This window comes from Squalius cephalus (genome assembly GCF_949319135.1).
Source record: "Squalius cephalus genome assembly, chromosome: 1".
Lineage (NCBI taxonomy): Eukaryota > Metazoa > Chordata > Actinopteri > Cypriniformes > Leuciscidae > Squalius > Squalius cephalus.
Window position 1 is genome coordinate 38,699,839 of NC_137122.1, and position 23,326 is coordinate 38,723,164.

At 38.4% G+C, this 23,326-nt stretch overlaps 1 protein-coding gene across 2 annotated transcripts in view; it reads left to right on the forward strand.

Moving 5' to 3' along the window:
* rarab (retinoic acid receptor, alpha b) overlaps nt 1-23,326 on the forward strand; it is a 123,473-nt gene that overhangs the window by 16,164 nt on the left and 83,983 nt on the right. For both annotated transcript variants that reach the window (XM_079890958.1, XM_079890957.1), the window contains exon 2: nt 20,194-20,263. The gene's annotated coding sequence lies outside the window, so the exon portion shown is untranslated. The remainder of the gene's footprint in view (nt 1-20,193; nt 20,264-23,326) is intronic.

Consider the following 23,326-nt stretch of genomic DNA (forward strand, 5'->3'; position numbering starts at 1 on the left):
TGTGCATGACCGAATGAAGGTGAATTAAAAATTTCACGCTGGAGGTGGGCTATCAGTATACAATTACTCAAAGACTCACCACACATAAAATTTACTAAATGATTTCACAGCTAATATGTATTCCAGACCTCGAGAGCAGCAAGCACATTTTCCAGGCTTAAAATCCTCTTGCTGAAAGAAGAATGAAAGGAGCTTAAGTTAAAAAAACAAAACAAAAAAAACAGTATATATTTAGATGTTTCATGTATCCTGGATGTTTTTTTATTGGCTTGTGTTTCTCTGCAGGGAGACGTTGTAACATATAACGGTCAATGACAAATAAAAGTGTCCAAGATAAAGACAAGAAATTCTTTCCTTTTTTTAAAAAACAAGTGGTTAGATTTTTTTTTCTAGTAATGTTGGTTTCATGCGATTTTGAAAAACTTTATACCATTTAAAAAAAAAAAAAAAAGATTGACTTAAAAATGAAAAAATGAAATATCAAGTAAACTACACCTTGATTGCATGTGAGTACACATTTTAATGATTATTTTCAAATATGTTTTTCATATTTCAAGGTAAGATTTTATTACGAATAAAAAACAAAACATTTATAAACATCATTGTTCATTGGGGTTGCACCACATGAAATGTACAATTTAAGCCATTATATGTATGAATAAAACATTTAATGTATTTTTTAAAATTAATTAATAGACCCAGATAAAAAATGAGCATTGCAGCTCAGCCATAAAACAGACCTTCGAATTGCTACCACTTTGATCAAAAGAAATCTTAGGCACAAAGACACTGCTACAGAAAAAATACAATTTATATTTGTGTTAGGAAATGTTAGTGTTGTTGTATTAGCACAAACAGGCTGTGTGGCCCGCGTTGAAGAAAGGCGAAAAATCTGTTAGGACATGTCAGACAGAGCCACTGATCTTTGGAGGTGCATGACAGTGGGCCTCTTCACATCTCCCCCGTGAGTCTTTGAACCACCTCGTGGCATGACACAACAGTTCAAAGGCTCCTCTCCTTGCTCAATGCGCTCGTAAAAACCCAGATAGCGCGTGTAAATCTGGAGCAGAAGTGTCGCTGCGCTGGCTCACTCACTCTTGATTTATAGCCCCCAGTGCACCATGGACACTAGTTCTCCAAGTTGTAACCCAGCCATGGCAGCCTGCCCCCATAATGGCAAGCGTGTAAAAATGCTTTTAGCTTTCTTCATCCTTTGCACTCCTCTATCGTAGGTCTTTAAACTACAATACGGGCTTGTTTTCTGCAGGTAGAAACCACTGAATCTCGGAAATCCATGAGTTGTGAGGTACAAGAATATAGTTTACCTATACAACATGTTACATGCTCACTTAGCCAAAATGAATACTCATGGTTAGGCTGCAGTGCAGTTACACTGGTTCTGTTAATATGATGACGACTAAAATGTGTCTAAAAAGTTTTCACAGCAATGGCTCTTCTATGCTATTTTGAGTTCCTTAAAAAAGTTCTTAACAGAACCAATTTTTTTTTTCTGAGTGTTAAGAGTAATTTAAAAATCGAAATAATCTTTTCACATTACAAGGAACCTTTAGTGCAGTGGAAATGTTCCATTGACGTTAAAGGTTCATCATGGAACCATAGATGGCTACAAAAAAAAACTATTATATTTAAGAGTGTATGCAAGTGGAAACTAAATTTAACCAACGCTCTGAATTCTAGATGTTGTGATTGGCAGAGGTTAGTAAGCATTAGGTTAGTTGAAGTAAAACAGGTCCATAAAGAGATGTCTGCAGATCCATTTTCCATAAGCCCAGTCTGATTTGTGGCATCAAGTCTTTATCCGAGAGTGTGTTTAATTAAATTAATATATTACTTTGTTTAAATCTGAGTTTTTTTAATTACTAGACTCACTTGCCATCCCTGTGGAGCATTTAAAAAGACACTTTGATCACGGTTGTGTTTTGTTGTCTACTTATGTGTGATCTCAGATCATACAAACGAGCCTAGTTGATCCTGCGAGTCCTGTGAGACTGTTACTTTGTATAGTTAGCGGGACTTGATAAACCTCTTCAAGTAATCTTGGACTCTCCAGACAATCAATTCAGTTCTGTATGATCCTTTAAAAAGGGATGAGTATGTTTGATCCGAGGGGTCGATGTCCTCACTAGGGCAAGACTTAACAGGTGGCTGAGCAAGTGGCTGTTCTGACGGACGTGTCCTATGATGTGATCTATGATTGCTCTATTCTCCTTTACTCTAGTGTGGCCTCAGACACTCCGCAGACCTTGAAAAGGGAGGCCATTTGGTGGATTATCATGACAATGGAGCAGACCTTCCTAATGGGGACGAGAATGGAGCCCAGATGAGCTATGAGAGTAATTCTCTTATCTGGGCTGTTTCTGTGTGCTGCTCACGGTTGTGATCATTATGTCCTGTAGTCTGGTCTTGATGTCTTGGAAGCTTTATTGAATAAAGCGCAAGGAAGTTCTTTACTTGATTGTGTGCTGTAAGGACATCCTCATGGTTAAGACAAAGTAATGGTTATTTGCTGTTCAGTCATGCTGGAGCTAATAGATTCAGTGAAGAAAAAACTGTGATGTTGATCAATGAAGCGAAGGCTGAACTACACTAGATTTCAGTCCACAATTTAAAGACAACAGCTGCTTTAAAGGAGTGTTCCTGGTTTACTACCAGTTAAGCTCTGTTGACAACATCTGTGGCTTGCTGTTGTTTACCACAAAAAAATAGACTCGTCCCTTAGTTTGTAGAAACATGCTGTACACTTACAATGGAAATTGATGGGGAAATATATTCCATTTTAAACAGTGCAGGTCATTTTTAAAGTGCTTTGATATATACTTTTTCTTTATATTGGTTTCTTTATTTTATTTGTCTCCATTTATAAAATGATTTGATAGCTGTATGCATAAAGCAAATCTTAAAGCGGTCGCTGGCAGGAGTTGGAAAAATTGGTTAAAACTTTGCATAGACAATGTTAGTCTCATATTAACACATATACCCACACGGTTTCACAGACAAGGTTTAAGCTAGATTATGAATGTTTAAGATGTTTTAACTGAAAGCAACTTGAACTGACATATATTCAAATATGCCAGTTCCATTGTTTTGTCTCAAGATGCACACCAGTAATGTTTTTTTCTTTTTTTTCTAAGGCACGTTTATAAAAGCTACTTAAATGTCCTAACTCAACTAAGGCCTAATCCTAGCTTAATCTAAACTCTGTCTGTGAAACCGGACCATAATGTTTATGGCTATGCTTTCAAAACTCTGTGCATTTTAACATTTATGCGGGTGCAATGCCTTGCCTCATATTTCCATTGTGTTTATTTAAAAAAAAATGTGTTGTCTTTACGAACTGAGGGAAAGGTCAAAATAATTTTTGGTAGTAAACAACAGCATATTAAAGATTTTTAACTGAGTTTTGCGTTTACTGAACCATTAAAATTTTATTAGTACTGCAAAACTTTTTATATTCAAATAAATACCGCCTCCTTGTTTGGAAATTAATCTAGATGAAGAATGCAGTCTGAACAAGTCACTTAAATTCAGGAAGACTAGCCATTATAGACTTGCCATACGTTTCCAAACATAGTAAAAGAAGAAAAGAAAAATATTGACTCAAAGACACCGAGTTCCTCTGCGAGTGTAGTTGAGGTTGGAAAGGGTCCTCACGTGAGGTTTGCTGATACCAGAGACACAGGATATCCTGTAGAGCAGGGTCTGGAATAGGAAGTGTTGCCACGCCACTGGCACCAGTGTAGGAAGCGGCTATGAGGAGACGCCTGGGATCTTGGCAAACATTTTAGAGGTGTTAAGTGCGCCAATGGCTTCTGTTTTAACAGGGAGTTTTTTTTTTTCCCCCTTTTTGGGGACAGTGAGTCGCCTTTCCTCTGGATGATCCTTTCCTCACATTTCATATTATTGAGTACATGTGCGTATGAGTGATTTGTTTCCCTCGTAAATCTATTTCACCCAAAGTCTTGTTTTATCCAGCACTTGCTTTATTTATTTATTGAGAGGTTGATTTTTATCAGTAATTCATGTTCATTATTAGCATGATTACATGACTGTGATTTTTGTATGTGTTCTATTTGGCTAATTTTCTTGAACTAGACTAAGAAATCAGCCATAACTCTTATTTTTCCTCTCTCTCTTTGCAAACAGAGTTGAATTAAGGACTATTGAGTTGATTGGGACGTCGGCTCTACAGTTAGGCTAGTCCACCATTAACTGAAAGACCCTGCTTAAAATTCCTCAATTCACAATTTGTTTGTCACACTATGCTTGCGACCTTGAGTAAGACTTTTATTGCCATCTGCTCCTTAGTCATCCTGGCCCCGTGCTTTGACCTTCTCTCTTATGCTTGATCAGTCGTCCTCATGTGCTCAATGTGCTCTTGCAGTTAGGGATATACTGATATTATAAATCTGGCTTAAAATTATTTTGATTTGATTTTGAAACGCTTTGATTTATTAAAAATGACTAATAAACACACGACTGCCTTATTCTGTGTAAGAAGGCACATCATCTCACAGAAGGATGCTCAACTGTCGTTATGAAGTGAGTTTGGAGTAAATGCATGTTATTAAATGTTGTCTGTTGTTGGACAAGAGGTTCATAAATGCTTCTCATGTTTGGAAAGATGTTTGACGCGTGTTGATTTTTCAAATGCACGTTATAAGTGACTCAAACTCACAGTGCTTTCAGATGGAGCAGCGCTTACAGAGCCGTACATCAATGACAAGTTGCGCATAAAAAATAATCGCAGCCTTTGCGATTTCATAATCGCGATAAGCCAAATCAGTTTAAGAGTGATTTCATGTAAATTGCGATTAATTGTGCAGCCCTAAAAACAGACTCAAAAGGAGAATAACTTGCATTTTGAACCTGGTCCGTATGGATCACGTTTCAACTACAATCCCTACTTGACACACATCGTGATATCTATGCTAAAACTATTGTGAAGCCCTACTTTTTAATGCTATTTGAGCATAAGAAACAACTTTTGAGATAGATTATGCAGGTTTTGTTGCCTAAGTGAAGTATGTTATTTGATAAGTGAGTTTGGTCTTGCATGCTTGAAATAGCCTCAAGGAGGCATTGCAAATATGGCCACAGAGTGAACTGACTTTTCTTGAAAGGGACCAAACTGTTACATAACAGTTTGTGCTGGATTACATCCACAAAGTATAGACTTTGAATGATCTCAAGGGCTTAGGGTGGCATTTGGACAGGAGCTGTGTCTGTGTCTGTTCATAATTTCCCATGTTACTCTGGGACACATGAGACATAAACGAGAACACATAAAACTGTTGGTAAATTGCTAGGTACAATTTAAAGTTAAAACCAAAGACTCAAATTAAACTAGTGCTTAGCAGTATATTCTCAGATGATTAAAATGACAATCTTTACTTGGTGTCAAGGCACATTGGTCCTCTAAAACTGATGTTGTCTGTCATGAGCAAAGTGAATTCCAGTATCGTTACAGTACATGGGCTCCCTCCTTTTCAGAAAGCGCTCTAACCACAGCATGGAAAATCCTTCACTCTTCCCTGTAGTTTGGAGGGCCCTAATTTGGGTGCTTATCTTGGCACTAGTCTAATGAAGCAAGCCCAGCTTGGAGTGTGTGGTCCGCAAAAGCACCTGTGTGTGTTCTGGTGTTTGTGTGTGTTTGCGTGTTTAGTACGTAAGGGATTGAAGACGTTGATGTCATTGCTCTGTTGTATTTTGAGCATGCACATTGTCTCCGCTCGTTTGTATTGTTGGCTGGGTTTAGCGTGTGTTTGACTGCGTGTTTGTGAGTGTATAGCTGAATGATTTAGGAGGGTGTGTTAGAAAGAGGGAGTGAGTGAGTGCGGGGTGGAGGAGAGCGGAGTACGTGTGGTCTGGATTGGCTTGTGAGTCTCAGTCTAGTAAAATAAACACTCTAGTCCTCTAGCCCAAGAGATTATGCTACATTTTTGATAGCCACAAAAAACCCAGCTGGAAGAGCTGCATCATTTCCTCGACCTCATTCTGGCATGGTATTATACGTGTATGTCTGTGTGAGTGTGTATTTATATACTCTTTCTGTATTGTTGAGAACAGAATCTCTTAGAGCTGCTTGCTGATGATGAACCAAACTGTTGTTCGATGTGTCAATAAGTTATACAGAATGCGAACTCCTTTTTATTATCACTGAAGCTGTCAGTCACCTCAGTTCAACACTGATTTCTGCACTCTCTTTAAACTCAAAGTATTTACATCTCATACCTTGTTGGTTGTAGTGACAGCATTTGTGTGAGCTTGCGTGTTGAGTGCCATAGAGAGTCTGCTGGTCATAAACCCAGGAATCGAGGTAGCATTTTTAAACTTCTGGTTCCATCGTCCCAAAGTTAATGGGATATTTGAATGGGTCATTGGCCAAACTCCTAAAATAAGATCTGTGGTTAACACAAACCAACAATATGAATGCTACACGGACCAAAGACATGTAAATGAACCAAAAGCAGGTCATAATGTCACGAGGTGACCATAAAAAGGACAGAATGCTCAAGCATACCTGTTTTTTCTTGTCATAATCGCAATTTTACCTATCACAGTTCGATACATAGGTATCAGAACCGCGTTTCCTCGCAGCAGATCTTTGTTTCTGTGTGTGATGGAGGAATTCTTTCCGCTGTTTTGACTTTACACATTTTATAAGCTCTGCATGAGTTCTCAGCTGGTCAAAATACCATCATATGCAGGCTACACACATACACCGAGGGCATTTAGCCCAGCACACAGCATTTTTTTGGATGTTCGGTAAGTTCCATCTCGAAATATACGTCATAAAAGCCGACCAATCAGGTTGTGAACGTATCCCTATGCCTTTAGGTATGTTATCTTTAGGTTCGGTGTTAAAATGCTAATGTGAACGCTAAGCAGACCAGGACTTCTTTTGGTCCGGATCAAACGAACCAAGCGAGTGTGAACACACCCTAAATGGGACTACAAAAGCCATCAGGGTCATTAAACATCATCACGCACGAATCTTCTTACTAGTCCACTTTTACAGAGGATTTATGATGTCGTGGTATTATAAACACCTCTGATTGGCCATTACATTCACATGCTACTTGAATGTGTGTGATTGAATACAATGCTCAATCTTGCAACTATACAGTTTGCAACTATACAGGGAGTAGATCTAAATAGAACTACTGTAATCAGCACTGTTCATGTTTAGTTAATGGCGGCAGCTTTAGCCTAATCACAATTTTTTTCTCCATTAATTATGCAGCCCAAGAATCTCTTTTTTGTTTTGCTGCACAATGGTCTGCCCCTGTTTTTATTCAATAAAAAGCTACGAGAGTGTTGATTTGCCAGTAAGTCTTGTTTATGTGTTTTATGTATTGGGTTTGACGAACAAATGGCTCATTTTCTGCGGATTTTGTGCCGTTGTAAGCCCATCAATTGTTCCCCAGTAATTCAGTTTGACACGTCTGCTCCGCGCCTGCCAAATACCTGCATTCCCTGCCCTTCTTCTCCATGTTTTTAATGTGCGATTGAAGGCAGATGTGGCTCAACATCTGTACGGCGCTGACAGTACCTCTGTGTTTCTACAGCTGATAGATCGGTGAATCTGCCAGTGCTGAATGTCTCACAGTGAAATTTACTTCCCAACATTCCCGTTCCGACCTGCAGCTGTACACGTTGTACCTGTGGACCTCTCATGATCCTCTTGCCAGATCCTGTTGTTAGAAGTCAGCCAGGGTTATTTGAGAAAAGAAATGTGTTTCTGTGCAGGCTCCTGTTGGGATGATCAAAGGGATCTTCCTCTTCTTTGCAGCCAATGTTAATCACATTTAAAACTCTTTTTCATGATCACCGCAGTGTTAGCACAGCCATACAATGACCTTTGTTCATGGTTTATTGGGTTAGGGTCCATCTAAAGCTGTCTTCTATTCAGTGTTTCAGATTGCGCAAGAACACACAGGATTCAAATCCCAGTAGAAACACATCGTCTCAGGGTTTGTGTGTGTGTGTGTGTGTGTGTGTGTGTGTGTGTGTGTGTGTGTGTGTGTGTGTGTGTGTGTGTGTGTGTGTGTGTGTGTGTGTGTGTGTGTGTATTTTTGTACCCTGTGGAAATGTCTGTTATGAATAATAGTATTTTCATTTGGACACAAGTAATAAGCATAAAGATGAAACAAATTTCAGAAATTAAAATGCAGGGAAAGTAAAATAAACCCAAAAGGGCATGTAGAAAGTATTTTCTTGAGTAAAATACCAAATCAGACTGCCATATCAGCAAAAAGATTTTAAAGCAGAAACTTTGAGAAAACAAGTCTGCTAGATGAACCTCTGTTATTGCCAGCCACATAGACAGGCCCGGCCTAGACAAAACTAAACTACCTTTAAAGGGACAAATCACCCAAAAAATGAACAATCTTTCATAGTTTCCTCGCCTTCATGATGTTCCAAATTCGTATTCTGGTTATCTATCGTTGGAACGCAACAGGAGAATTTTTAAGAATCTCTATTTTTCATACAACAAGAGTGACCTTCAGCTGTCAAGCACAATAAAAAGCACCATAAAAGTAGTCTATATGACTCATGTGCCGTATTCCATGTCTGTATGATTACTTTGTAAGAACAAAATGAAATTTAAGCCATTATTTACTCTCAAATCAAATCATTCATGCACATCATTATGCGCCTCTCGAAACAAATATGCCGTTTATGATGCAGGTTATACATTAACACCGTCAAACATAATTCATTCTCGTGTGTTTTGTTACCAAGAGTCATGGTGCGAAATGTGCACCATATTTAATTTGAGAGCTGCATAATGATTTGCATGAATGATTTGATTTGCGAGTGAAAAATGGCTTTCAGTCTGTTCATCACAAAAAAAGATTATATAGCTTCAGAGGACTTTGCAATACAGTGCACAAGATATATGAACTATTTTAATGTTGCTTTTATAGTGGGTATTTTTTTTGTCCTTTGAGCAGCTTGACAGTCCTTGGTCACTATGAAATCTCCTTTTGCATTCAGGTTTGAATGATGAATTTTTTGAGTTAGCTGTTCCTTTTAAGTGGTGTGACGTTTAAAAAACTCAGTAGGTCAGGGTAGTTATATTTTAAAAGATTTAGCAACAGTATTACTCCTGGTAAAGATTCCAAAAAAACATTCACTATCAAGGATGTTGTGTTGAAGCTGTTGTTTTCGTCTCTAAACTACTTCGAAGACTTCTTAACTACCCTCCACGCTAGAGATTGCAATTTCACATTTTTATGTAACATCTGTATAACCAGAGCCATTGCACTGGTGTTTGTTCCTGTCATCTCAAATGTCTTTAGGGCTTTCTTTGAAAGACGTTCTTATAAAGACCTGAACTGAGTACTCACAAACAAATGAACAATGCTCCTGTCAACACCACCCGCAGACAGAGGCTGATCTATAATCTGGGAAATCTGGTTCCCTGAGCAGGGGAAAAGTTTCCAGTTTTTAATCCCACTGTAATCCTCACCTTCGCACAATGATATCGCAAGTCTGAGAGAAGGATTGATGTTACTAGGGGGACAGAAAGGAGGGGAAAGACTGACGAAGGCCTCTCTATTTATGCTCATGGGCCCGGAGGGGGGAAAGTTTCAATTTTTCATGGCACAGCTCACTGCCCCACTTTCCAGAGTTTTTGAAAAAAAAAAAAAACAGCTCTGGCTAAAACGATGAGATTAGTTACGCCTCACTCTTCAATGCTCAGGTTTTCTACACACTAACGGAGCTCCTAAAATGAAACACAATCTGGCTGTGATTAGCTATTGCAAAGGAAAGGTTTCTGAGCTCTGATGTGTCATAGATCCTAGAAAGGGCCAATAGCACTATTCAGAAAGGATTAGATTTCCAAACAACGTTTGAGGTGGGGATTTCATGTACTGATTCAGTATGGCATTGGGAAAATGAGAATTAGTCTTTTTTACTAAGATTGGAGTGTCTATTCCCTGGATGTGGGCGTTCTGCATAGTCATGTGATCTAGATGCATTTGCCATGAAGTAAACCAGACATATACAGGATATAATTTGATATATAAGGGGAGAAATTAATGAATACCTGCTACTACTGCTACTGAGCAGTTTGTATGTTTCCATGCCTGTATTTACACAAAATAGAAATGCAAGTTGTAGCCTCTTGGAAAACGGTGACTTTTATTTAGTCAAAAGATGTTCTATACATTTTGAAAACTTAGATTTGCATCTTAATGTTTCCATCTAGAATTCATTTTATGTGCCACCCCAAACTTTGCAGAAAAACACAAAGAAACAGGGTTCATCTCCTTATGAATTTCTTTTTCTTTTTACGCCACACAGGATGACAGCAGAACGTGACCTGCTACAAACTTGTTTTACCCATAAAGTTGACAAAAGGTCAAAGTGCACAATGAAGAAGCACAAAGTAGCTCAAACTAGAATTTCTGAAAAAGTTAATTTACAGGTAACTTTTGCAGAGGTTGTTTGAGGAAAACAGACTTGCTCAGTTTGGCCTGGATTTGTGTTTCTCAAAAACTAGTCCACTCCAAATAGAGCTAATCAGTCAAACATTTAGCCTATTTTATTTACATAAATAGATGTAAACAAAATGTGCAATTGTTACACTGAATGTAAATAAAAGCCTAAATTCAGTCTGTTCATCATACTGTATTAAGCAATAGTCTCTTCAGAAAATTTGGACTAAACCGCTCGATTCATATAGGTTAGTTTTACGGTCTCTTTATGAACCTTTTTAAGCATCAAAATGATAGTTGCATAGACTGTGAACGAAGGCACAGAAATCGCTCAGATTTCATTAACATCTTCATTTGTGTGCCGAAGATAAACGATTGTCTTATGGGTTTGGAACGACAGTAAATTATGACAGTATTTTCATTTTGGGTTAGGGTTAGGGTTAGGGTTAGGGTGAACTAACCCTTTAAGTAAATGGATACTATGGATCCTCTCAAATTCACCTGCAGCACCAGGTTGTTTACAATCTTTTCTAAGATGTGGTTTCCTCACCGTTCAGAGACACACAAAACAGAAAGTACAGCAGTGGATCTCAGAAATGCAGTCTAGTATTCAAGCGTACACACAGTACCACGCTTCCTCGGAGCTCAGTCTCCAGAGGCTATTTCTGGGCAGAGAATCGATCTGCATGTAGTGGAGTCTGGGTAGCTGGTCGATAGCATCCTATTAAAGAGATGTACCTGCTCAGGCTGGAGTGCCACTATGTGCGGTCACTGGCTTGAGCCGCACATCTTCTGGTATGTAGAAAAGTCTGTGTGTGTGTGTCTTTTGTGATTTGTGCTTAGTTGGGAATTCAATACAGCTACTTACACCATTGACATTTTATTATGGACCACTGAGGCACTTTACTGATTTGTAGGGACAGACGTTCATACAATTAAACAAAATGACTGAACTTAGAGTATATCTTGGTTGTAGTTTGTTCTGTTTGGAGCATACACACTCTGTTTGTCGTGTGTAAATTTGACCGTCATGTAATCCTAGCACTCTGAAGATGGATTGTTTAAGTTTGAGGTGTGGCTTGAGTAAAGGGATGCTTCTGATGGAACGCAAAAGGTGTGTTGACCTGAGTTGCTTGCATCACCCTAACTGAGGACAATGTTGAAGGATGTTTAAAATTGGACCCTACTGACTTTCATTTTATGGACAGTCACAGAAACATTCTTCAAAATGTCAAGAATTTCATGCAGGTTTGGACATAAGGATGAAAAAATTATGACAGAATTTTCATTTTTAGGTGAACTATCCCTTTAAAGCTTTGCTCAGAATATTGATTTTATACTATACGTTGGACAGACTCAGTGATCCATGCACACTAACGTTACACCTTCATTTGATCTTTCAAGTGCTTTATTACCCTGATGTTGTAAGATCTGTAGACAACTAACTGCTGCATGCTGTTCCACAGACAATAAAAGGATAAGCGCTCATCTATCGAATAACCAGCTTTCAACGATCATCCAAAAATGAGGGCGGTTTGGTCTTATCAGTATTCAGAGCATCTGCAACACGCTTCCTGATTTCAAAGCAGATATATACATTCACGCTTTATTTCTATATAATAATTTCCCTCATTATTGTCCTACGAAACATGCAGCTTGACTTTTTTACACTTACAGAGACTTTTCCGATACCCTGACATGCTCTCTCATTATGTAGGACTGTATTGTATTGGTCAGCACCACTCCCTCCCCTCTTTACCGAAACACCTCGCCCTGACCCGTTCCTTTAAAAGCAACTATTCAATCTTACGCCTCATTTCCAAATCCGCCTCCCTTCCTAATACATCTTACCGCTGATGGCTGGAGTAAGGGTTCAGACAAAAGCCTGACACAGGCCTATCCTGCATCAGCCTCTGAACCCACGGGGGAAAGATGTCACTGCGGCACACACTTCAGCAAGTACGTCCATGTCTCAGGCTCAGGGGACTCAAGGACAGTTTGATTTTTATCACTCGATTCCCATCAATCCTCAGCTCCCAAGGACGGAGTGTTCTGAGTGCAGGGGCTTTCCTCCAGGGATCGCCTGTTCCCGTGATTCATCCCCTCTCTCCTCTCATCTCAGCTAAAGCCAGCGCCATGTCGTGTTTAGTCACCCGCTTCGTCCCTGTTGGCCCGGCTGCTGTTACTCACGGCTTATTTTAGGCTACAGTTATGGCTACCATGGGAGGTGTGGCTTGGCCTTTTGCCACAGATGACATAGGTGATGCTCCCTGTCTTCAGACCTGTCTGCCGGTTGGGAATGTGTGTATCTGGATTGTCTTTCTAGCACTCTGTCTGTTTAGTTGGTATATTTTGTTAAAAAAAAACAAAAAAAAAACATATATATATATATATATATATATATATATATATATATATATATATATATATTGTAATTTTGTAGTACTTTGTACAACTGCAAGCCAGTCATTCGTTGGCAAAAAACAGTGTGGCTCTGTAGCGCTTTCAAATTATTTGTTTGAGCATTCCGACCAGCCCACATAGCAACACTGACTCAACCAATTGCGTGAATTTAGGGCGGGGCTATCTGTCTGACTTGACCAATGACAGACAGCAAACTTGTTCAGGAAACCTGTTTGAAAAGATTTGCTATTTTTGCAGTTCTTGTCAGTGATGCTAGTGATGGAGTTAAACACATTTTAAAGGTGAAGGTAGCTATATCTTTTTTTCAATGACAAAATACTTTTTTTGTCCCAGTTTGTCTATAGACTACTTCAAGCCATTCAGTGTAAAAATTGAGGCTCTTTTGCAATTTCAAAACATTTCTATTTGTTTGAGCTGCCTGACTTGTCAGCTTCAGGCTCAACCAATGGCGTGAGTTTAGGGTGAGACTGCTTGACTGGGTGGAAAAACATGCACACATGGATTGCCTATGTATTTCCGCTAGGATCTCAGTGCTACGTGAGCTTCCGGTATAATATTCTCCCGTAGCAAACGGTAGTAGCAAGCAAAGTCTTTTTGTCATATTTCTAAGTCCTGTCGATCACAACTTATTATGTTATATAGGGCTGTCACGATGTTAGATTTTTCACACCACGGTTATTGTGGCCAAAAGAATTCACGATATCGATATATCGCGATATCTATAGAATCTATGGGGGGGGGGGGGTAGTAGTTATCAGTCAAATTAATTTTTACTTTGTTTATATTGTTTTTCTTTTTTACCCAACAAACATAAGGATACTGATAAACACAAGGCACATGCATTTTTACTTCTTGCGTACTCCATCTATGGCAAATTTTTGTGAAGGAAGACAAGCATGTGAAGTTTATCTGGTTTTAAACTGAAGCCAAACACTGTCTGAAGGTTTCCTGAAGAACTGAAAAGCTCTTAAACCTGTTGTTACACTGGCGCCAATAAAGTCATGCAGATAGCAGATTTGAATAAAAAAATCAAGTGCAAATACAAAAATAAGATGAGTAAAGAAAACGGGGTTCTTAATTTTAATAATCACCCTTTATTAAATATATAAACACAGAAACCCCCTGTTAAGTTAATGTCACGTTTCCCATTCCATGATGACTAGTAAAATAATAGCCGCGTCGCGTCTATGACAACTCGAGGTATTGCACACCGGACACGCACTTTCTCAGTTTATGGCCAGCAATATCATTATGTTTAAGGACATTATGGAATTGAGATAATGTCTGTACTATGTTATGATTATACTGTACAATTAAATACAATAGTTGCTGAGTCTGTGATCTGAACAGTGATTTTTCTGTGCTCTGAGTCGCGGCAGGATTTTGAACAAGGTCCTGAGCCGTTGCTGGGCGCCGCGGACAGACGCCGAATAGAACCGCGCTGTGCTTCTCGTCCGGTGTGTGTACACTCATACAGAATGTGTTCGAATTTTAAAGACGTGGCGCTGCGCTTCTCGTCCGGTGTGCGACCACCTCTAAGGTGCTGTTTTCTTTGAAGCCGAAGAACTCTGTTGTTAATACTGGCGAGCTCAGCTTACTTTTTTCGGGTGTGGACAGAGTGTTTCACTCTAGCTGCGCGGGCGCGGACGAGCGCTGAGTCTAGAAAACGCCAATATCGCCAATACCGGTATATTGTATTGCTCTAAATTAACACGATGTCGATATTTCATGCTTTGAATATCACGATTATCGTCAATACCGGTATATTGCGACACCCCTAATGTTATATTATAAAATAGTGTGTGTGTGTGTATATATATATATATATATATATATATATATATATATATATATATATATATATATATATATACACACACACTATCTTTCTATTCTAACTCCAATAGAATAGAAAAAACAGGATTTATATATATATATTAACTATAGTGAACATAACATTTTAGTAAATTATGCTAAAAGTGACTAAAACAGTAACTTTTACCAAAAAAATAATTGCAACAAACAGGCATTCTTTTTTTCTTGTTATATTGTTGATAATGAATAGATTGAGGAATACTTGGGTTGATGTCGAACTTTAAAAAAATGTATGAGTCTTGTATACTGTAAGTTGCACAATCTTAACATTTTTTTAAAAACTCATTTTTTATGCAACCCACCCACATTCAAGTTTTTTTGTTGTTTTTTTAAAGCAGTGTCTCTGTTTTTTCTTTTTATATATTGCATGCTCAGATATTCATACTACAAAGTATTCTAGGGGTCATAAGTGTTTTGTGAAAATGACCCAAAATGCTGGCAGTGGCTGGCAACTTTTTTATACGCTGGTGGGGAAAGAGTTAAATGCGCATATGTATTCGGGGTTTTTTTTGTGTGTGCTTTTGAGTTGTATGAATATGGAACTGTTCTTTGTAGATTGTGTACCTAATATGAAATTTGTTATTTAAACATAACATTGACAGTTTTAGAGGTTTTAGTCTTTCCCCATTCAAGTGCATATTATGAGGCGTAACCAATATGGCTGCCGAGTGCACTGAGTTGCTTTAAAAGGGATCTTGGCAAAATGAGTGTTTTGAAATCTGTTAAGAAGCTTTTTCTTTTCCTTTCTCATTTTTGTTCCATTTGTTGCTACAGAAAATTACACCCATTTTAAGGTGAGTCAATTGTCTGGATGAAAGATCTCTTGACATTTGAGTTTGGTGGCTGTTTTTCCATTATGTTATATGGATTGGTCCATTTCCCCCTCCTGTGTGTCATTTAGTGAAGGAGCCCATCTGCTTGGGATTTTTAGATTGCTATTTTGGACAGGTGTTGACATAAAGAATACACACAACCGAAAGTCACCCCGTTGAAAGATATACACTCTTACGCATGTGACATTTGTATTGCCAGTCTTTTACATATCTGTTTATATATCTCTTTATTTCTGTGTCCGTTTCTGTCTCTTTTTTTCTCCACCTCCCTCCCTCCTTTCTTTCTTATTCATACAGAAATACACTTTCCCCCCCAAGACCTCCCAGTCTATCTCAATTGGACCCCCACTATAGAATATTGTTTTGCAGAGTTCACTGGGTAGAGGTGCTTCATCTTGTGTCACTAGAGGGTGGTCCTATTTAGATAGGCCAGGTTGAGGGGGGATAAGGGTGACCTTTAGCCTTTACAGGGTCATCATCCATTAGGAAATGATGGGTGGATGTCAGTGGTCATCCTGCTATGACAATTTGTCTTCTAGAATCTTTTTTTTTCTGTCTGTCTAATCCACTCCTCCTAAAAACAAATATGTTATGACCCTATTGCTTACCCTTTTACTCATTCAGATTGAAGCCCACACTTCTCTGTTGTCTCCCCTGTTCTCTTTTGTTCTTTACTCTCTCTCTCTCTCTCTCTCTCTCTCTCTCTCTCTCTCTCTCTCTCTCTCTCTCTCTCTCTCTCTCTCTCTCTCTCTCTTTTTCTTTCTCTCTCTCTCTCTCTCTCTCTCTCTCTCTCTCTCTCTCTCTCTCTCTCTCTCTCTCTCTCTCTCTCTCTCTCTCTCTCTCTCTGTGCAGACAACTAATAAATTCCAAAGTGTCTGGCAACCTTTGGCATATTAGCTGTAAAAGATAGTTTTCTCTCAGTTTTATCAGAAATTGTGCCAGTGCTTCTATAAAGACTTGTGACTCCAATGCCTCTCAATCTGTTCAGCCCTGTGGCCTTGCGTAATAATTTATGTAATGATAGGTGTTGTTTTCGACTGCGTAGCTGCATTATAGTTAATTCCTTCAGCAGAAAGCCATTTCTGCTGAACAACAATCTTAAAAACATGAGTGATACTGTCATATACTGAGAGATAAAGACAGCATTGACTAGAAAGCAGATTATCTATGGGTAAAAACAAACCCAATCAACCAATCACAAAAATGACATACTGTATAGTAATCAAACTCAAAAGGCTGTCAAGAACATTTTGACCTCAAAATCGAAAAGTGAGAAAATATATTTTAAAGGAAATAGGGATAATTTATATTTTAAATTATAAGAGAATAAAGCCTATATTCAGGGGCATTAAGGTGTTTTTTTTTTACATTGTGACATTGTTTTCATGAAAAGTAAGCTTTTTTCACTCCAATTTTCATACATTTCAGCTTAATGTGAAAAATAAATAAAAACAACATGCAGTGAGTTCCAAAAGTTCTTTAATTTTTTTTCTTAATTTAATGCATAACACTTTGACATAACACTTTGAGTGAAAATGTATTATTTATTTATTTTAATTTCTTTCTTTTTTAAAAAATCCAGGTTTCAATGGGGAAATTGTATTACTGTATTATTTCATATATAAAGTATTTACTCATCATGCTAATATTTGTTGTGTTAGTACCTATCGTCATTTTAACCCTGGATGTCTATTCCAAGGTGACATGCCAAAACAATGAGTGCCAGCTTCTGCTTGATAGAGATGTCAGGAAAGCCTGGAAGAGCTCCTGTCTACCAGAGACAGTTGGCTTTTAATATAACAGAAATAGAAGGAATCAACACTGTGTTTCGTTGCGCTATTGCTGTCACCTCTTTAAAATGTCACGCGCTCTGTACACGAAGCACCATCTGAAGGTCGGGACGGGTGAGGAGACCACTGTTGATAGCAGAGCACTTTGACAGAACAGGTGACCTGCTTACAAAGCTTTGTCAGACTGAATAGATGGCACATGTGGCCTCAGCGCAGCGTGAAGCAACATTTCAAACTGCTCTTGAAGGTCCATCACTGGCACCTTTTTTCAGATTTTGAGTTGAGAAGGAGTGGACAGGTAACTTTCAACTAATCCGATTCTTTCGGATTAATGAGGACAGATTTGGCAGACACAGTGCTTGATGATTTCTGCATTTTGTCATTTTATTATTTTCAAAAAGCCTTTCAGTAGCTTAAACTGTAAGCATGGTGCTAGAAACCCTAAAATCATGGGTTCAGTTTCCAGGGAATGCATGCATTGAAAAAGCAATGTAGCTTGAATGCAGTGTAAGTTTCTTTGGGTAAATGCATCTGCCGTATGTGTACTCTTTATATCACATGACAATTTTATAATCATTAGATTTAAATTTGTCTTGAATATGTTTTTTTTAAAAGGTTTTAAGCATATGAAACCAACTCAAATACAAAGATAACTTTGTTGAAACATTTCATAAAGTTGCACGTGTCATTTCTATCTTGCAATTGTTAAGAAATATACACTAAACAAAATTATAAACGCAACACTTTTGTTTTTGCCCCGAACTTTTGTTTTGGGTCCGAAAACCAGTCAGTATCTGGTGTGACCATCATTTGCCTCACACAGTGCAACACATCTCCTTTGCATAGAGTTGATCAGGTTGTTGATTGTGGCCTGAGGAATGTTGGTCCACTCCTCTTCAATGACTGTGCAAAGTTGCTGGATATTGGCATGACCTGGAACATGCTGTCGTATACGCTGATCAAGAGCATCCCAAACATGCTTAATGGGTGACATGTCCGGTGCCGGCCATGCAAGAACTGGGATGTTTTCAGCTTCCAGGAATTGTGTACAGATCCTTGCAACATGGGGCCGTGCACTATCATGCTGGAACATGAGGTGATGGTCGTGGATGAATGGCACAACAATGGGCCTCAGGATCTCGTCACGGTATCTCTGTGCATTCAAAATGCCGTCAATAAAATGCACCCGTGTTCATTGTCCATAACATACGCCTGCCCATACCATAACCCCACCGCCACCATGGGCCACTCGATCCACAACGTTGACATCAGCAAACCGCTCACCCACACGGCGCCATACATGCTGTCTGCCCTGTGCCCTGTACAGTGAAAACTGGGATTCATCCGTGAAGAGAACACCTCTCCAAAGGGCCAGACGCCATCGAATGTGAGCATTTGCCCACTCAAGTCGGTTCCGACGACGAACTGCAGTCAGGTCGAGACCCCGATGAGGACGACGAGCATGCAGATGAGTTTCCCTGAGACGGTTTCTGACAGTTTGTGCAGAAAAATCTTTGGTTATGCAAACCGAAAAAAGTCTTAATATCTTTGAGTTCAGCTCATGAAAAATGGGGGCAAAAACAAAAGTGTTGTGTTTATAATTTTGTTCAGTGTACAACAAACAGGGCCCAGGTTACCAAATGACAAACTGCAGTTACCTGTAAACGTACACACATGTACAAAAGGTAGCGTATATCTGTTTTTTACTCCAAGTTTGCTGGAGTAAGGGAGTAGTCTGACTTCACCTTAACACTCTCAAAGTACACTTAGTGTTGTCAGGGTGGTTGAGGACAATCTCTCTGGGACACACACACACACACACACACTACTTTTCCTTCGCTGTCACATTTTTCTTACTAAGCGTTCAAAAACGATAAGCATGAGCACATGATGAGACAGGAAATGTCAGGGATAGAAAAATCACGCTCTTCCATCTCTTGCACTTCTTCTGTTTCCTCCTATATATCTGATATGTAGCTGCAATCCTCCTGATGAGTTTGACCTCTAAAATAAGCTTCAGTAATCCATGAATCAAGACCTTCAAACTGTCTGAAACACATGACTCTTTGTTGTCACCTCGTTTATAAATCACAAAGCCTGTCACTAGATGACAAGAGGGTCTTTTAACTGACTTCACTGGAATATTATTTGACAGGCGCAAGAACCTTTGAAGTCAATGAATGAATTATTTATTAATGCATCTGATGTTTTACAAGTGTGCTATAGGTTAAAATTAAGGGTGGGGGAAAAGCGATAGGCGATGTTTTTTTGCCCCTAAATTTAATTTATTTCATTTTTTTCTAAATTGTATTATCAGGTAAAAAAAACAGTGTTGATATTGTCATGCCAACCATTTAGAATTTTAGTTTTAGTTTTGAAAAAAGCAGATTTGCAACAATTCACTGCAAGCATGTAAAAAGACACACGCTCAGTTATTTCCATTCGACCAAAATCCAAACTATGAACAAGCTAAAAAAATAATTGTGCAAAACAATTAAGTAAAAGTAAGCACTTATAACAGTCTTGAATAACTTTACAGGCTTTTACATAATTGTAATATCGTGACACATAATGTATAGATTTGTTAGCTTTGATTTTATGTGGCAATATCATTATGGTTGTCTTACTTATGTGTCTCATGCTACTTCCCTTTTCACTCTAAGCCTCTTCCTTAAAGAATAAAAAATGAAACATCTTTATCAGTTTCAATTAGTGGATGACTGATGGGCCAGAGAGTATATCCTCTCATATCTGTACCCGGTGCCCTAAATCTCTATATCCCATTCTCTTTTTCTCTTTCAGGTGTTTCTCTCTGGTGTGGTGGTGTTCCTGTGACTGTGAAGAGATTTAAGACAGATAAATCCAGCAGCAGGTAACTCTACTCAGTTATTAAAGCTGTTTTATTTGGCCCCTTCTTAAAGAATTCAACAGCAGAAGAAATGGGGAATAAATGAGTTGGCGTCAAAAAAGAACAGAGAAAATGGATGCATGTCATATTTTATTTCCATGTAGCTTCTAATCAGATTGTAGCATCTTAAAGAGCGTTTCGAACGCCAACCAGGATATGAGCTTCATGTGGAGTCTGTTTCCCTCCTCCAAAATCCATCACTATAAATCATGTCACTCCTAGTCACACAGCACAGCTCTGTTAGCACACATGCAGAACGCTAAAATGGATACAGATCTTCCTGAAAATGAATTGAGTTGACTGTAGATGTAGATTTGGGTATGGACAGTTGAGACGTGTCCATGCCACAGTTAAAAGACCAATATATATATAAAGTGAATATGGTTGTGTTTGAATTGAACATTTTTCAAAATGGAAATATTTTATATTTTATGTGATTTTGTGTGAGTTGCTTTGTTTACGCTTGAGCTTTATTTTAAGGTGTCCGTGTTAGTGTAATTATGCATTTAAGTACTGTGTAATAATAATTAACTACATGTACTTACTATGGGGTATGGTTTAGGGTTAGTTGCATGTAATTGTGCATAATTTATAGTTATTACTACAGTAACTACATGTAAAGTGTTAAAAGCTTTTTAACTTGTGTGTTTTCTGTTGCAACATTTTGCAAAGTGTCGGGCAGCAGTGCAGAGACATTATAAACAAAAAGAAAACGGAAAACAATGTAGAAAACATTTTTCGATGCAAGTAAATAGTACTTAAAGCCACTTAATACAAAGTGGGACCACTTTATTTATAAAGCACTTTATACAAAACCGATTGTTTCAAAGGAGCTTTATAGTGATCAACAGGAAATAATAATCAATGATGTAAACAAAGTTCAATAGGGCTGTAAAGCAGCTTTAAAAAGACAATAGTATTATTGTTCAGCTGAGGTCAGTACAGTGTTGATATAGTTCCGTTCAATAGCTGTATAAAGTTCATCAATGATGAAATGAGTTCAATTTAACTATAAAGCAGATCTGGAGAAAACCGTGATGTCCTCTACCTGCTCAGTTCAGTTCTTATCGGATAGTGTCAGTGCAGCCAAATCAATAATATTGGTGAAATTTTAAGTAGTTTGTTGTTTAAATATTAATATTAAGTAGTTTGCAGTCTTTTTAGTTCAGGTTTTGTAGCTTCAAGATTTTGACTTGTATTCAAAATCATTGTATTTAAGAAATAAAATATACTTTCTTTCTTTTGTGGAACACAAAATAAAATATATATTTTTAATATATTTATCGAGTTTTTTTTTTTTTCCTTCTGTACAATGAAAGTCAATGGTGTCAATGTTGTTTTGGTCCCCATTGACACAAACAGTTCTCATGTTCCACAGAAGAAATAAAGCCATTCAGGTTTGGAACAACATGAGTTTTGAGTGAACTGTTGCTTAAACTTTTTAAATGTGCTTTACTGTACTTTTATTTCTGTACAATGCAATTCACAAGGCGTTTAATTAGTTCTCGATAACAAAAAGCAAACCAGATTCACATCAAAAGGAGCATAAAGACCCCACAATGCCTTGTCAGCTCTAAAAAAACATCGCAAATTATTTATTGTCTCTTTCGCTCATTAGCATGTAGTTTACATCCTTTATAAGACAAGAAAGCATGTGGTTTCTCCTCTCGGAGTGGTTCCCCTGCGGATCGGCGGAGGGAACTTGGCGAACGCGCATCACCCCAAACACTTCAATGTTATCTTCTCTACTTCCTCCTCGTTCCCACTGGACTCTCGTCCTCGCTTTGAAGTTGCTGCACTTGAAAAAGACATCTCATGCATGCTGAGAGGAGTAATATAAAAAATGTTGAGAGGAGATTGGTTTTGGCTGCTCGAGTTTGAGGGATTCGTGGGTCAGACTCAAAAACTGCACGCAGCAGCAAAAGGATGTAATTGTTGTCGTTGCTCAAAATCAAGCGAGTGGCGTTACCAGAAAAAGTTCCAAGCGATGCCAAGAGAACCACGCTTTGTCTGTGCAATGCAGCATGCTCTCTGTATCTTCAGGGCCCACTCAAAATATCAAGACCTCCCTCTTCATTTGCTTGTGAAAACATCGCTCAGTCTTGTCAGTGTGTGTCCTCTCATGCATACGGTCTGGCAAACAAGTGGATCTCTCTCCCTATAGCTCGATTGCATAAATGCTTTAACGTGCACCCGCTCTGCTCGGTTGCTGCTGGCTTCTTTAAATCAGGCTATTTTAGTTTTGATGTTCATTTGATGTTAATTGAAGCCAAGGGTAATGACAGCGCTGGCAGGCACACTTGTTCTACTTTGCGCCCAGAAAGAATCAAAAAGCAGGCTGCAGCTTTCTGCCATTTTCAGTATCTGACACAAGCGATCGTTCTTTCAGACACCAGGGATTTCATCTGGAATAATATGATGATCCTACGGGCTGTCGTCGTAATGAAGGATTGTATGATAGAGGCTTGTTTTGGCACGTAACAGCTGGCTGACATAAATTTAGGAAGCCCGCTCGTGATGCATGTTCAGCGGTTTGCAGGGATGTTGATTTGTAGGGATTGTTGAATTTATTGAATTTGGGAACTGAATTTAGAGGTGACATGCTGTTTTAGAATGTTGTCATTGTGGTCGACATTCATTCGAGTTTGATATTTGATCAGGCCTCGATGATATTGAGTCATTCCAGTCTTCATTTTGCTAAGCAAACAAGATATGTACTGTGTATAACAGTGGATAGTGTATTATTGTATATATGTGTAGGGTTACTTTTTTTACTGTAAAAAGCTACTTTTGTTTCCTGAAATGCTATTGTGATTAATGTACAGTATGTGATTACAAATCACACTCAGAACATGAGCAGTTGTCTCATCCTGTGCCATCAATACACATTCACATTAAAGCAGAGTCCAAAATAATTTTTGTAAAAAACCTGCCAAATAGCAGATGACATTTTACTAGCCATAAATATACCATGAAACTGCATTTATATGGATATACTGATTTTGTGCTCAAGTAACATTTGTTATT